Here is a 15,321-nt window from a genome sequence, read left to right as displayed (position 1 = left end):
GGGTTCTTTCCTGGCTAAGCCACAGTGGGAACTTGCATGTTTTATTTACAAATGACTTCTAAAACACCAGTGCAATGACTGCGTGCTGTCTCTTCTCCCCTCACCTGTCAAATGTAACCTCTCTGAGCTCCCATCCTGTAGAGGAAAGACTGAGCACCCCCCAACACCCCAGGAAGAAAAAAAGGCCTTAAATGCTCTTCCTCTCCTCCCTTTGGAGAAACCTCTACCCTGCTAGTAATGAAATTCCTAGAACAATATTCCTTCGCTTTCCCCAGACTTAGAACACCAGTGCCACGGCCCTCTGATTCAAGGCATCCATCTATATTCTGCCTGAACAACACACCACCTCTTTTTTTTTTTTTTTTGTCCTTTTGCCTTTTCTAGGGCTGCACCTGCGGCATGTGGAGGTTCCAGGCTAGGGGTCTAATCGGAGCTGTAGCCACTGGCCTATGCCAGAGCCACAGCAACACCAGATCTGAGCCCTATTTTTGACATACACCACAACTCTCGGCAACGCCAGATCCCTAACCCACTGAGCGAGGCCAGGGATTGAACCTGCAACCTCTTGGTTCCTAGTCGGATTCGTTAACCACTGCGCCATGACGGGAACTCCCAACACACCACCTCTTGAACCACAGATGAGTTTCCTTCTAACGTACATTGCTTCCATTTTTCATGCTTCCAGCTTGGACATTATTTTTCCCTCTCCTTTGAGAAATCCTCCTCCTTCTGTAAGATGCACCACAAGTCAACTCTCTATAGAACCCACCATTGTATTCTTAAACAAAGTGGAAACAGAAAATGGAGCAGATCAGTCCAATTTTTAGTGTGCCTAGGGAGCAAAGAGGGTGACTTAACATCCATGATAATGCAAAAGTCAATCTGAAGCTTCGTTTTTTTTTCCAAACAATACCTTCAAATATTAGGTTATTGCATATCCTGTTTGAACACCACAGAAGGTAATTTCAGTATCTAGTTTGGCAAAGCCTTCTGGCTTGGAATGAAGATTAAAATATTCTAAATATCTGCAGTTTGACAGTGTGTTCAGATACATGACTTAATTCGGCCAACAGAGCCTGTTTACATTATTATACCCAACTGGCCAACGACGAAGGAGTTCAAATTTATACAGGCTTAGGGGACAGACATTAATAATGTCACTATATTGAGAAATATAGACATTCGCCAACTTAGGATCTTTCATCATCCTTTTTTGGTATTCGTTCTGTTGCTTAAAACAGCATGGTTTGGAAATAGAGCTGTTTTTCCTGTCTGCCCTTTTCGCTGTCCTTGGGTATTAACAAATCCTTATAGGAGAATTTAAAAAAAAAAAAAGGAAAAAATTTTGTAATAGGGGAAGGCTAGTACTTGCTCCCTTTCCTTCCTATTAGGCCATGCGACCTGTTTATCCAGAAGAGACATCAGGCCCTTCTTTTTTTTTTTTTTTCCTCCTGCTGAGACTAAAGAGCTCAGCCATCTCTCGATACCTGTGATTACAGGCAAGGATACGATTGACAAGTGCAGGCCTTGCAACTGCAACTCATGGCCCACTCTGGAAGCAGTTAGTCCCGAACCAGCCCATTAATGAGGCTAGACGTGTGTATCCTCCCCTGAGCCAGCTTAAAAATGTGCTCTTTCTTCCACTCAGAAGCCTTTATTGTTCGGCACATCTTTGAAGAATTTTTTCCGGAACTATTCCTACACTGTTGCTGGGAATATAAACTGGTGCACCCAATAAGAAGTATGGAGGTTCCTTAAAAACGTAAAAACAGAGCTGGCATATGATCTAGCTTCCCACTCCTGGGCGTATACCCAGAAAAGACAACAGCTCTATTTTGAAAAGTTACTTGTGGGGCGTTCCTGTTGTGGCTCAGTGTCAACTAGCATCCATGAGAATGCGGGTTTGATCCCTGGCCTCGCTCAGTGGGTTAAGGATCCGGCGTTGCCGAGAGCTGTGGTGGAGGTCAAAAATTCGGCTCAGATCTGGTGTTGCTGTGGCTCTGGCATAGGCCAGTGGCTACAGCTCCGATTAGACCCCTAGCCTGGGAACCTCCACATGCCTCAGGTGCAGCCCTAAAAAAAATCAAAAAAAGAAAAAGAATAAACATATGTATCACTGAATCACTTTGCCATGCTCCTGAAAACTTGTACATCAAGTATACTTCAATTTAAAAAAAAAGTCCAATTACAAAGCTCTCTAGAGCACCGCTCCAAAATGAAGAGGGCATCCTTCCTGTAAAATGATGCAAGACTCGGTATTTAATTGAAATAAAGACACAATCAAAGGGGGGCAAGGAAGCCTCTGCGCCCCTAGGCTTTTCTGTGGACAAGGGCAAGGTCACCACCTGCTTGTGCTGGGAGACCTGCAGAAGGATGGGTTGAGGGAGCAACATGAGGAGTTTGCTGCCACCAGGCTGTCACACCATGAGGGAGGTGGCCACTGGTTGTAAAAGACCTTGCCTGCTGTTGAGCTGAAAAATGCGGACTTCGCCTTGAGGCCAAAGGAACAGCACCTAAGACACTGGGTGGAGGAGCTCCCCAGGCAATGCGGGCCAACTGGAGGAGGACCAAGAGTCATGGGGGAGAGTCCACGTCAGCCCGTGAATGCATAAGGCACACGTCGACAACAATAACAACAACAACAACAATAATAATAATAGTGTTATTAATAAATAAAGCCTCTTAAAGTCTGAGGGACAGGTGCTAGCTATGCCTCAATTAACTACATTTCCTAGAAACAACTCCAAGGCTCTTATGGTTGAGGGTTTAGTCCTATAGGTGTTTACAGAACATCGGATACTGCACTGAGTTTTTTCTTAAAGAAATAAAGATGGGGCCCGATTTAAAGTCCCAAGTCACTAAGGAATTCATGGACTGGAAATGAATAGAAAGCCTTCTTTCTTTTCTTCTTTCTTTTCTCCCTTCCTTCCTTCCATGGCTGTGCCTGCAACATATGGAAGTTCCCGGACTAGGGTTTGGATCGGAGCTACACCTGCAGACCTATACCACAGCCACAGCAATGCTGGATCTGAGCCTCATCTGTGACCTATGCCACAGCTTGTGGCAATGCTGGGGTTCTTAACCCACTGAGTGATGCCAGGGATTGAACCTACATCCTCAGGGATACTAGTCAAGTTGGTAACCCACTGAGCCACAACAGAAGCTCTGAAAGCCTATTATCATTCTTCTACCCCTTCAACCTTGTCATGTAGAAATAGGTATGATATATATATATTACTTATGTTATTTATTCACCTGTTGATATGTCCTGAATGAATAAATGAATGATTGAATGGAGTTCACATCCCCCATAGTTCCAGATGCCCAGGAGTAAAAGTTCTTTTAACCAGAAGTGGGAACAGAGCAACGGGTATCTTTTTTTTCTGACAAACAAAAACTCTGACCAGACTGATGGCCCAGATAGATTCACTGACCTTAAAAACACAACTTTTAATCAAAATTCTGGAGGAAATCATGCAAGATGGGCTTTCTCTTGTGTGTCAAGGAAGGGTCACCGTTAGCTGTCACAGTTACTAACAGGGCCTGAGTTCTGGGCACTTGACCAGTAGTGTGACCTCAGGCCCCCGCTCCATCTTTATAAAAAGTTGTCTTTCGTCTCCCTTCCAGCCTTTAAAAATGAGCTACCATTTAGGTATAAGGTGAATTGCTAAGCAACACAACTTCCAGGAACTAGGATCCCGTCCTGCAGGAGAGTATATCTTCGCTAGGATTCAAAATATATGAGGCTGAGAGTTCCCTTCTGGCTCGAGGGGTTAAGGGACCTGGCACGCCCTGTGGCCAACGCTTGTTGAATGGGTCCAGAATCATCTGACACTGTCACCGCAGTGGCTCTGGTCGCTGCTGCGGTGCACGTTTGATCCCTGGCCTAGGAACTTCTATATGCCATGAATGCAGCCAAATACAAAAACAAAAAACGAAACACATGCAGCTGAAAAGATAACCAACAAAACAGGGAAGACCATGGATCATTCCAAACAAAAGGATGTCCACCTAACATCACAGAAGCTCAGAGGAGAAACGCCTTCCTTGGAGCTGGGATGGTTACTAGGGGGTTCCGATGGTTCGATGTGGACGCTCAGAGCACAGAGACGGCACTGCAAGTGGAGAAGTGACGAGAGCGGGCCAGGACCCAAAAACAAGAAAGCCCAGGTGGAGACACTTCCCCAGGGAGAGTGGTAAATCCAGAGCTTCTCTGCGGGGCAGCAGGTCAAAACCTTTCCGTCAGTGAACTCCGATCTCAACGTACCAGTCATGGTTAGAGGGGGAGCTTGGGACAGCAGGGACTTTTGCCCCCTGTTCCTCCCACAGCCCAGCAACGCGACCAGGGCCTGGCACATACTGTGGCCGACACTTGTTGAATGGGTCCAGAATCATCTGGGCATTTGAAAGGGCCATTCTTCAACTATGGAAGAAGGAATGTTGAAACCCATGTCTGCCCACGGTTTTAATTCCACATGTTAAAACAGCATAGGGGAGTTCCCACTGTGGCTCAGTGGGTTAAGAACCCAACTCGTAACCATGAGGATGTGGGTTCAATCCCTGGCCTCACTCCGTGGGTTAAGGATCCAGAGTTGCCCTAAGCTGTAGTGAAGGTCACACATGTGGCTCAGATCCTGCGTTGCTGTGGCTGTGGTGTAGGCCGGCGGCTGCAGCTCTGATTCGACCCCTAGCCTGAAACTTTCATATCCAGGTGGCCGCCCTAAAAAGAAACAGAAAACAACAAAAAAGCATAGGCTAGGAGGGTCGCCCATGGTGACTTTTTTAAAGTCAATTTCTAGGTATCGGGAGGTGTCATTTGAGTGTACAAATAGTGCTTTTTTCTCTCTTCCACCTCAGCAAGGCACTGATTTCTTTCCTTGTGCATCTTACCTCGGTTTAATTGCATGTACGAAGGCAAACTTCATTATACTTGCATAATTGTTCTGGGAATTATTGTTTTTTCATTCTCAATTAACTGCCAGCCTGTCATTGGGAAAGAAACTGAGGAGACACAGGCTTGAGCAGAAATACCAGGTTGATGATATTAAATAACAGCCCCAAGGGCACGGAAAGGGCGGGGTCTGATGAAGTTCACTGACGTGGCCTTGAGGGGCCAAGTTCTCCGGGCAGAAAAGCTTAGGCAAGTGCGGCGAGGTGGTCCCCTCCCTTGGGATGCCTGATGACTGGTCTTTGGAAGGCCCTTTTGGTATGGTTTGTGTTGCTATTGAAGCGGGTCGAATGACTCCGGGACTAATTTTTTTATTTGGCCATGCTGTGCAGAAGCTTGCTGTGATCTCAGTTCCCAGGCCAGGGGTTGAACGTGGCCTGAAGCAATACAAGCACCGAATCCTAACCACTAGGCCACCAGGGAACTCCCAGGGAGTCGTTCTTGATAACCTATAGGGATTTCCACCCCTCGCCCCCCAACTAAGAGTTTTTCATGAGAAAGCAGGGAATGTGACAGTCCAGTTCACCCTGGACAGCCACTTAGGTGATTCTGACTGGCCGGATGGTGGGTAAATGAAGCCTTTCATTTACTTTTTTTTTAAAATTTTATTTATTATTACTCAAATGAATTTATCACATCTGTATTTCATTTACTTTTTCTCTCTCTATCTACTTATCTCTCTTTCTTAAAATAATTATGATGCTAAAGAGAAGAACAGAGACATTACCAAAGCATGTCTTTAAAACAACAATTCTACCCTAATGGAGTCCTCTTCCGTGGAGCTTCACTGGGGAAAATCCACCTTCTCCTGGGACCCAATCATTTGACCTCCTATACCATTCATCTAATTAGCAGCAGCAGGTGGTTGCTGTCTAGATCACAGAACCCAAAGCAAGCTTTCAAACGCTCATCTCACAGGGTGGAAGAAGTTTTTGGTTTTGTTTTTTTTTTTTAATTTTTCTTTTCTCTTCTTTTCTTTTTTCTTTCTTTCTTTCTTTCTTTTTTTTTTTTTTTTCAGAAGGCGTTTAATACACAGAAGTTTCAAGGCCCGGGTGGCAGATCGAGAAGGTGGTCATGATTGGTCATAGCATGTGGTAGTGTGAGCCACAGCGAGCTGCTTCTGATGGAGCAAAGGCATTGGGGAGACACTGCCTGGATGCTAAAGGATGCTATTTGCAAAAGACAGTGGACACAAATTCCTATAGGCGAATGTCAAAGCCTGCGCAGACAGGAGGTGATCTTCTGGTAGCAGAAAGGTGGCCATTAGGAAATGAAGAGCTTGAAACTGGGGGGGCTTAGAAAGGGAAAAAAATCAATGACCCCCCCCCCCCCAAATAAGTCACAGCCAATTACATCTCAGGATGAATCTTACCACCGAATTTACCTACGGAAATGAATGGCTTACCCTTGGAAGAAGAGCTAACTCATGGTTTTAGCAAAACACATGGTTTCAGCCAAACTAGGTGTGCCTGTGGCTTGAGGTTAAGGATAATTTAGACGTAACATTTGCACACTTGTTTAACATCTCATTACCTAAAGGGGTTGTTAAAATATGGAGCTCGGGGCCTCCATCCCAAGAAACTCCCGGTGGAATTTAACCATCTGTATTTCTAACAAGGTCCCGAGACCAAAGTTTGAGAAGTGGTGGATCAGATACCAACTTCTAAGATGTTTTTTTCTCCCTCCGGGACCCTTCTAGATCTATTTTTCTAGGACAAAGAAAAATACTGTAAACGAAAGAGCCAGTATTTCAAGATAAATATTACTGTATAATTTGGAAGTACTTAATAAACATGAATACAAGTGGTGGATACTCTGAGCCCTGGAATAAAACTCACTATGGAAAGCTAAGTGGTACTTTTAAGAATGAAAGGACATGGTTATACAGAAAGGTGCTTTTTATTTTTGTATTTTTGTTGTTGTTGTTGTTGTTGTTGTTGCTTTCTAGGTCCACCCCTGTGGCATATGGAAGTTCCCAGGCTAGGGGTCACACTGGAGCTGCAGTTGACCGTCTACACCACAGCCATAGCAATGAAGGATCCGGGCCGTATCTATGAGCCACACCGCAGCTCACAGCAGCACCCTAACCACTGAGTGAGGCCAGAAATGGAACCCAAATCCTCATGGATACCAGTTGGGTTTTTAACCCACAGAGCCACAGTGGGAACTCCTGGTGCGAGTTATTTAAATAAGAGAAACCCTAGACGCAAGTCACCCCGCCCTGAACGCATTCTCTAATTACCTGGATACAGTACGCACACCTGTGCACAATCCGTCTTTCACAAAATATAGACTGGGATTATTTACCGTCAAACAGTGATGTTTTGAGTATCTAGTGTGTCGTAGCTGAAATGGAGGAGGGTGGAGGAGAAGGATACAAAAAAAATTTTTTTTTTTTTTGCCATGCCCATGGCACACAGAAGTTCCTGGGCCGGGAGTCGAACCCATGTCAGGCAGTGACCAGAGCCACAGCAGGGATAACGCTGAAGCCTTCCCCTGCTGCACCATGAGGAAGCTCCCCAAATTTTTTAAAATGCAAACAAGTCGGAGAAAATGATGGTGCAGAGGCAGAGCAACTGGAACGCTCTCGCACTACTGGTGGGAGCGTGAATCAGGACCACTCTGGAAGGCTGGCGCTGTGTGCTCAGCTGAGCACAGACACGTCCTCCCACCCAGCAATTCCATTCCCACGTATTTTCAAAGGACACGTGGCTCACCCTTCACTGCAGTCATATTCCTAAGAGACCCAAGCATCCACCAAAGTGGCTGCACAGCAGAATTTCTCCCGCTTGGCACTACTGGCCTCGGGGTGCTGGTGATGCCTGGTTGTGGGGGCTGTCCTGTAGCTGGTGAGATGTTTAGCAGCACCCCTGGCCTCTACTCTCTACATGCCACAGCACCCCTTGCCCCCTCCTGGCCAAGCTGTGAAAACCAAAAATGTCTCTGGATATTGTCCAAATGTCCCCTGGGGAGTGAAATCGTCCCCAGCCAGCCCCAACACGTCACATATCGTCTCTCTACACAGCAATGAGAATACAGTAGAAGTGCCTGCAACAACAACAACAAAATGGAATTTCATAAAGAGAACATGGAGCCAAAAAAAAAAAAAAAAAAAAGGCAGACAGAAAAAGCACCTGCTGGTAGGGATGGAGGGGGATAGTTACACAGGTAGTTGGAGAAGCCCCAACAGAGGATAAAAGGTAGAAGGGAAACCCAGGGAACTTGGGGAGATCACAGCTACGTTAACCATTGCTCAAGAAAGCCACGAGAACGAAGCAGGCTGGCTGCACGAGATATGCCTCAGGTCACTCAGTGAAAGAGAAAATGAGACCTGCATTCAAGTTCAGCGAGACAATGATCCTAGGACCAAGAACAGGAGTTTAAGGGACAGATGACATTCCAAAGTAGGTGACCCTCCTTATACAGAAACCTGGAATGAGGCAGTGTATTTTAGCAGGTGTTACTGCCCTTCTGCTGATTTGAATAAGCACCATGACCGTCCTACTTTGACCTTATAGGCTCAAATACTCTCTTACCCGATGCGCATGCGAAGGAGGAGCTAATGACATAAGCCTGTCGTCTGTTTGGAAAGAAGAAAGAGGAAGAGGCGGTCTTCCCCCGCCCCACTTTCCTTGGGTGATGAAACTGTAGCCCACCGGATCCGGGGACAGAGCCTTCTCGCCTCCCCGCTTGCATCTCTCACAAATGTCTTATCTTAATAAACTATCTCTTGCCTATCACTTTGTCTCTCACGGAGTTCCTGCTGCGCTGAGGCACAAAGAACCTGAACTTAGCCCAAACACCGGGTGAGTGATTCTGATTTAAAAACCGGAGGTTCAAGCCCCAATCTGGCTTTTGCTTGGTTCGTGTCCTGGCAGGTGGGTTCAAGTCCCAGTCTGGGTTCTGGCTGCGTTCAAGTCGTAAGCCTTGTCAGTTTCAATGCTATGTGTTTCTGTTTTTATAAAGGACAAAAACAAGTGAAAGTATCAATGCTGTGAGACCTCAAAGCCGTGACTGGGAAGCGGGTCATGTTAGGTGACTTGATGCTGGTTACGGGGCTGTGTCTAGTTTGAAACTGCATCAAGCTGAACTCATGATAAACGTTTCTCTGTTACATAACATCTCATCAGAAATGAATGAATAAATGAATAAAATGAGTCAAAGTCCTTCTCGCAGAAATACTCTTCCAAGAGAGTGGGGATCACGCATCTTCCTGGAAGAACTAGTATTTAGGGTTCTCACTTATCACATACTTGGCGGTACCCACATACCAGAGCCCACAGCAGGCTCCTTCACCCCGACCCAACCGCCTCTCCCATGCCCTCCAAAAAAGGAGCCAAGAGAAAACAGAACAGGAGGTCCAAACTCAATGACCCCTTGTGCTCCTCGGCACAAAACCAAGTGCCAGCCTTAAGGCACTTGTGCTCCTCAGCACAAAACCGAGTGCCAGCCTTAAGGCACTTGTGATCTAGTGAGATAAGGATGGAGGGGAAATCCGAACTAACAAGCAGAATGTCTGCTAAGGATTAAGGATCCTGGGTTGTCACTGCTGTGGCCACATGCCATCTTCGCATGGCGTGGGTGCAGCCAGCCAAGAAACAAAGCATGACAAAACAAAACAAACAACAAAAATTTTTTTAAAAGCAGGGCACCAAGAGGTGTGAATGACACAGCTGACAGCCAGCATCAGTGGCTGTCACCCCCATGTGCTCAATGAGGAAATGCTGAGTCTCAACTCAGGTCACTGGGAGACCAGTGACCTCCCAGCCCAGGGTCACTGTGCCAGGAGCACAGACCCAGGACTCAGAGACGAGCAGCTTTGCTCCAAGCTCTTGCTTGTCAGCCACGGTGCCAACCCGAGCCCTTCTAGCAGGCCCAGGGACATCTCAGTGTCAGCCCCCTGCTCTGCTTCATGGAAGAAACACCAGAACTAAGGAGAGCTAGGTGCACTGTCACTAAGACACATGAATTTCTTTCTCCAATGTTCCTTTTGCTTTTTCTTCCTTTCTTTTTTTCTTTTTCTTTCTTTCTTTTTTTCTTTTTCTTTTTTTGCTTTGCTTTCTAGGGCCACCCCTGCGGCATATGGATGTTCCCTGGCTAGGGGTCCAATCAGAGCTGCAGCTGCCGGCCTGTACTACAGCCAGCCACGCCAGATCCAAGCTGCATCTGCAACCTGCACCACAGCTCACGGCAACGCCGGATCCTTAACCCACTGAGCGAGGCCGGGGATTGAACCCATGTCCTCATGGATACTGGTTGGATTCATTTCTGCTGCACCACGATGGGAACTTTCCTGTTTTTCTTTTTCTCACTTTCAATCCAGAATGCACCAGGGGCCTGAGGCATTCTGAAATTTCTTTTCCTTTCCTTCCAACTTTATTGCTCATAAAACCATGTGGACAAATCCTTTCCTCTTGGTTCATAGGTTCCTGCTATAATTGACTTCTAATTCCACCTCTCCAGCCCCTCTTTAGGGAATTGCATTTCTGCTGGTTCTGGCCTGATCCAGGGGAATACCTGACTCCAAGCGGAACTGGATTTTTGAGGCCGGATCCTTGAATTAATAATTCACCAGGCCTGAAAAGACTCTGAGCGGCCAAGCCCCTGTGAACCACACCTCTCACTTCTCTTTTTGCAGAGAGCAATTCCCCGATTTTCATGTAGGTTATCACTTTGTGCTCACAACCACTGTGTGAAGTAGCACAATTCTTATCCTGATTTTGCAGATGAGCCGGTGAGACTTAGAAAGATCCAGCACACGACCGAAGGTCATGAAATCAGGTAGCAATTAGAGCCGAACTCTGAATTGATGTTTTTATATAGCTCACTGTCTCCCAAGGCAAATGGAGTTCTAATGGTATCAAAATTCATTCCAAGCTCCTTCTGTCTTCCGGGGGCCAAGGCTACAGGCAGAGGAAGTGGCACCAGGATGTCCTGGGGCCAGGACTTCAGCTAAGCACCATGGACAAGCCTGGTTACATGGAGTGTGATGGAGAAAATAAGCGAACACACCGAGGTTGATGGGAGTCAGGTCCCTCACTGGGGGGGTCAGGGAGGTGGGGGGAGAATAAAGGAATAAAGCCTTTGTTGTTGGGCTGGAACTGGAGAACATGTCAGTTTGTGGGCTTTAACATATAGATAGATAGATGGGTGTTCCCCTCGTGTCGCAGTGGTTAACGAATCCATCTAGGAACCATGAGGTTGCGGGTTCGATCCCTGGCCTCGCTCAGTGGGTTAGGGATCTGGCGTTGCCGTGAGGTGTGGTGCAGGTTGCAGATGTGGCTCGCATCCCGCGTTGCTGTGGCTCTGGCGTAGGCTGGCGGCTACAGCTCCGATTCGACCCCTAGCCTGGGAACCTCCATATGCCGCGGGAAGCAAAAAGACAAAAAAAAAAAGATAGATGGATGATAGGGAGTTGGCTAGACTGATATAGATATACAGATATGTAGATAGATATGCGTGTGTGTGTGTGTGTGTGTGTGTGTGTGTGTGTGAATGCGAGTATGAGATAATGTGTGAATGAGGTGGCGTATCTGTTTCAGGATGCTCCTGTGTGAGTGTGTATGTGTGTGCCACGTGTATACAGACATTGTGTGAACACATACGTATATATATTTTTTCCTAGCTCTGACCCCTGAAAGGGCACAGAAATCATAATACCCTTGAGTGCCCAGTGTTTGGGATCTAAACACCAACCTATACTAAATAGAACCAGGGTTCTCTGGAGGAAGTGGCAGACTCCAGCACTGGGGCAGTTTCAGTACAAGATCAGCTTGGAAGGCGTCCTGGGGCCAGAAAGTAAGGGGGTGCTTGAAGAACGACAGCGAGGTGTTGAAGGGACCTCCTTGAAGGGGCCCCCTCGGGCCAAGTCTAGGACAATTTGAGTAGCAAGAAAAGTCAAACTAGGAGTGGACTGCAGCCCACCGGATAAAATGGGAATCCTTGCTCATAGGAACATGAATAAACACATGCGTGGGGAGAAGAGAAGGCTGAACGTTATAAATGAATGTCAACTCATCCATCTAGAAGCCTGGAGCTGGCAACCCAAACGATGATAGAGTCGGATAAGACCCATCAGTGGGGAGTTCCCGTTGTGGCTCAGTGGGTTGCATTCTTAACCCACAGTGTCTGTGAGGATGTGGGTTCTATTCCTAGCCTCGCTCAGTGGGTCATGGATCCGGTGTTGCCAAAACTTGTGGTGTAGGTCACAGATGCAGCTCGGATCTGTGGCTGTGGCTGTGGCGTAGGTGGGTCACTGCACCTCTGATTCAACCCCTGGTTGGGGAACTTCCAGGTGCCACAGATGTAGCCGTAAAAAGCAAAGGAAAAGAGGAACCATTGGTGGGTGTAAAACTGAGACCAGTGGGTGGTAAGACTGGGGCCAGAACATTTGAAGAACAGGATAGTGACATAGTTGCAGTTTCTCCCCACAAAGTATTTATCATGTGCTTAGTAATAAATTCCAAATACTTACAGATTTACTTTATAGCAGAGAAACTTGGCAGGCACCACCCTAACCAAGGGTCAGTGCTAACACCGTGGCCATCAAAAGAAATCAACCTTTCAGGTTTCCGGGTTGGTTTCTCTGATATCTTTGCCTAAAAGGTATCACTTGAAACCATTCATAAGGAAACATCAGACCTGCACTTTCCAAAATGATAAGATCTTGAAAGACTCAGACTGAGAAATTGTTCTAAGTTGGAGCGGATGTGACAGCTAAGTGTAGCTTGAGATCCTTACTCTAGATTTATGAAGGCCATTATTATTACTATTACTTATTAATTAATTAATTTATTTTGCTGTTCCGGGCCACACCTCAATATGGAGGTTCCCAGGCTCGCAGTCTCATAGGAGCTACAGCTGCCGGCCTACACCACAGCCACAGCCATAGCAACGCAGGATCCAAGCCGCATCTGCGACCTACACCACAGCTCACAGCAACGCCAGATCCTTAACCCACTGAGGGAGGCCGGGGATTGAACCCGCAACCTCATGGCTCCTAGTCGGGTTGGTTTCCGCTGCGCCACGAGGGGAACGCCTGGCCATTATTATTATAACTGGTGATCGTGGAATAGTGTCTGTGGATTAAAGAGTAAAAAAACTGTAGCTCTGGAGGGAGAGCATCTTTGTTAGAAAATATATTTTGACGTAGTCAGAGGTAATGTGCAAATGGTTTAGGAAAAATGCAAATGAGGGAGGGAGAGGGTGCGGACAGGATGCAGGAAAGAAGGAATAAGGCAAATGTGCTACAGGTCGGGGAGTGAGTGAAGGGTAGAGGAGAGCCCTTCACACTATTTATAAAGTACATGGGTATTATAAGTGTAGTTATTGTGAAATGAGATGAAAATAAAAGCTTAAAAACTCATTAAGACCTTAAAACATTTTCTAGATATTCAAGGCGTAGTAAATCACAAAGGACATAACTTAAGCCACAGGAAGGTCTAAAAAGCGGACTGATGGATTAGACTGATTGTGAATTACGGCATCAAATACATCGAGATTAAGTCATTTTACCTTCTAAAGCCTCAGTTGTCTCATCCATGCATTTGAGATAATAATCTCCACCTCCTCCAGAGGAGTTCCGTGAGGTGTTGTGACTTAAGGGAAGCATCCATATAAAGTCTTTTTGCTTTTTCCATTCTTTCTTTCTTTTTTTTAAGGGATGCACCTGCAGCACGTGGAAGTTCCCGGGCTAGCGGTCGAATGGGAGCTGTATCTGGGACCTACATATGCCACAGCTTGTGGCAAGGCCCGATCCTTAACCCACTGAGTGAGGCCAGGGATCGAACCTGCATCCTCGGAGAGACAACGTCGGGTCCTTAACCTGCTGAGCCACAGCGGGAACGCCTCTGCTCTCTCCTTGAGAAAACATTTGTTCTCTAGAATCTCTTCTTTAGATAAAAAATGTATGTTCCCTGCATGGGCAAAACTGTACCAACATTGGAGCCTAGAGTCTAGGTCGTGGAAACTGCCCGTCTGTAGAATTAACATAGGGCGATAATTCTGCCTAAAGATCACGACTGGAATTGACTGTTGCCCACCCTTCCTGACTCAGTGGAAACTTTTCCCCTCTGAGACTCTGAAGTCAGGTTTTCGTGTGGGGTGGTATATTAAGGAAGTGGTTTTCAACAGTTTTCAGGCCACCAAGAAAAACAGTCATTTGTCTGGCACCTGTTTAAAAAAAAAATGGTCAAACTTTTGTGGCAAAAGCCACAAAAAACACTAACCAGGACTCTGGCACAAAGCCTTCGTCTCGCTGTTGAAAGAGCTGGGAGGAAAAGGCCATGCCTAGGCTAGAGAGAGCGAACCAGGTTGTTTTAGCACCGGCACCCTGGTCAAGGGGTTCCAAAGGTCCTGAGCCTTGTGTGTCACACAGGCTGCCAGAATCAATATGTAGCCAATTGGCAACCACTCCCGGCAGAGCAGCTGGCACGGACCCTGCTGGCAAAACAGCTCCCAAAGAGCAAGAAGAACAATAAGGTAGGAGGTGCCCTTCCAGGAAACGGTGTGGGGACTGAGTAAAACCACGCCATACACTTGGGGGAAAGTGTAGGTTTCTAGCTGCTAGAAAAGTGAGTTCTAGCTGCAGTCAGGAAGAGGCTGTGCTGGGCCCTCCGACCTTCAGAGCAAGTCCAGGCTTCTGTTCTCAGACTCCACGTCTGGTCAAAAGTGACCTCTTGCTGCAATTCATTTTATTCCCAATCCTTCCTTGCTCTTAATTTCAGTATTTCATTTCCCCTCTCATCGCTTTCTTTTGGCGACGCCTACGGCATGCAGAAGTTTCTGGGCCAGGGATCGTACCTGCGCCACAGCAGGGGCAATGCTGGATCCTTAACTGCTACGCCACCAGGGAAGTCCCATCCCCTCCCGTCTTAACCTTCCCTTTTATGGCCTTGAAGCTAAAAAGCCAAAGCCCACACCTAGCTTCTGCGTATTCACAAGACTGAAGCCCTTGGAGGCTAAGAGAGCAGGACCGAGCCCTGTAAAGTCACAAAGAGCAGCTGGAAAAAGCTGCATGTAGCTCAGGCTTTGAGTGGAAAATGCCACCAGGGTGGTTGACTTACCTTCCATAAAAATTGTTTGGATGTTTTACCAGGACCAAAGGAGGCTAGTCAGGATTGCAAAGGTTATAGGAATTCGCAGTTCACTTTCTCCTAATAAGGCGAAAAGCAGGAGCACACGTTTATGAATCCTCGGCCTTTAAAACAAATGGTTTCGAAACCCCGTCAGACACTGCCCTGCATCTGTCAACCTCCCTAACACCAGAAATAGAATTTGATACGGCAAAGTGGGGAAAAACCTCCTGTGCTAAGAGTCGAGGTGGGCAAACAGAAGCATCGCACAGATCAGTGGGCACACCCACCCACGGGGAA

The 15,321-nt window shown here is 46.8% G+C and overlaps 1 protein-coding gene across 2 annotated transcripts in view; it reads right to left on the bottom strand.

Moving 5' to 3' along the window:
• LOC125134979 (N-acetyllactosaminide beta-1,6-N-acetylglucosaminyl-transferase-like) overlaps positions 1-15,321 on the bottom strand; it is a 90,022-nt gene that overhangs the window by 60,255 nt on the left and 14,446 nt on the right. The window lies entirely within an intron of this gene.

Source organism: Phacochoerus africanus, chromosome 9 (assembly GCF_016906955.1).
Source record: "Phacochoerus africanus isolate WHEZ1 chromosome 9, ROS_Pafr_v1, whole genome shotgun sequence".
Lineage (NCBI taxonomy): Eukaryota > Metazoa > Chordata > Mammalia > Artiodactyla > Suidae > Phacochoerus > Phacochoerus africanus.
This window is presented reverse-complemented; position numbering and strand designations above follow the sequence as displayed.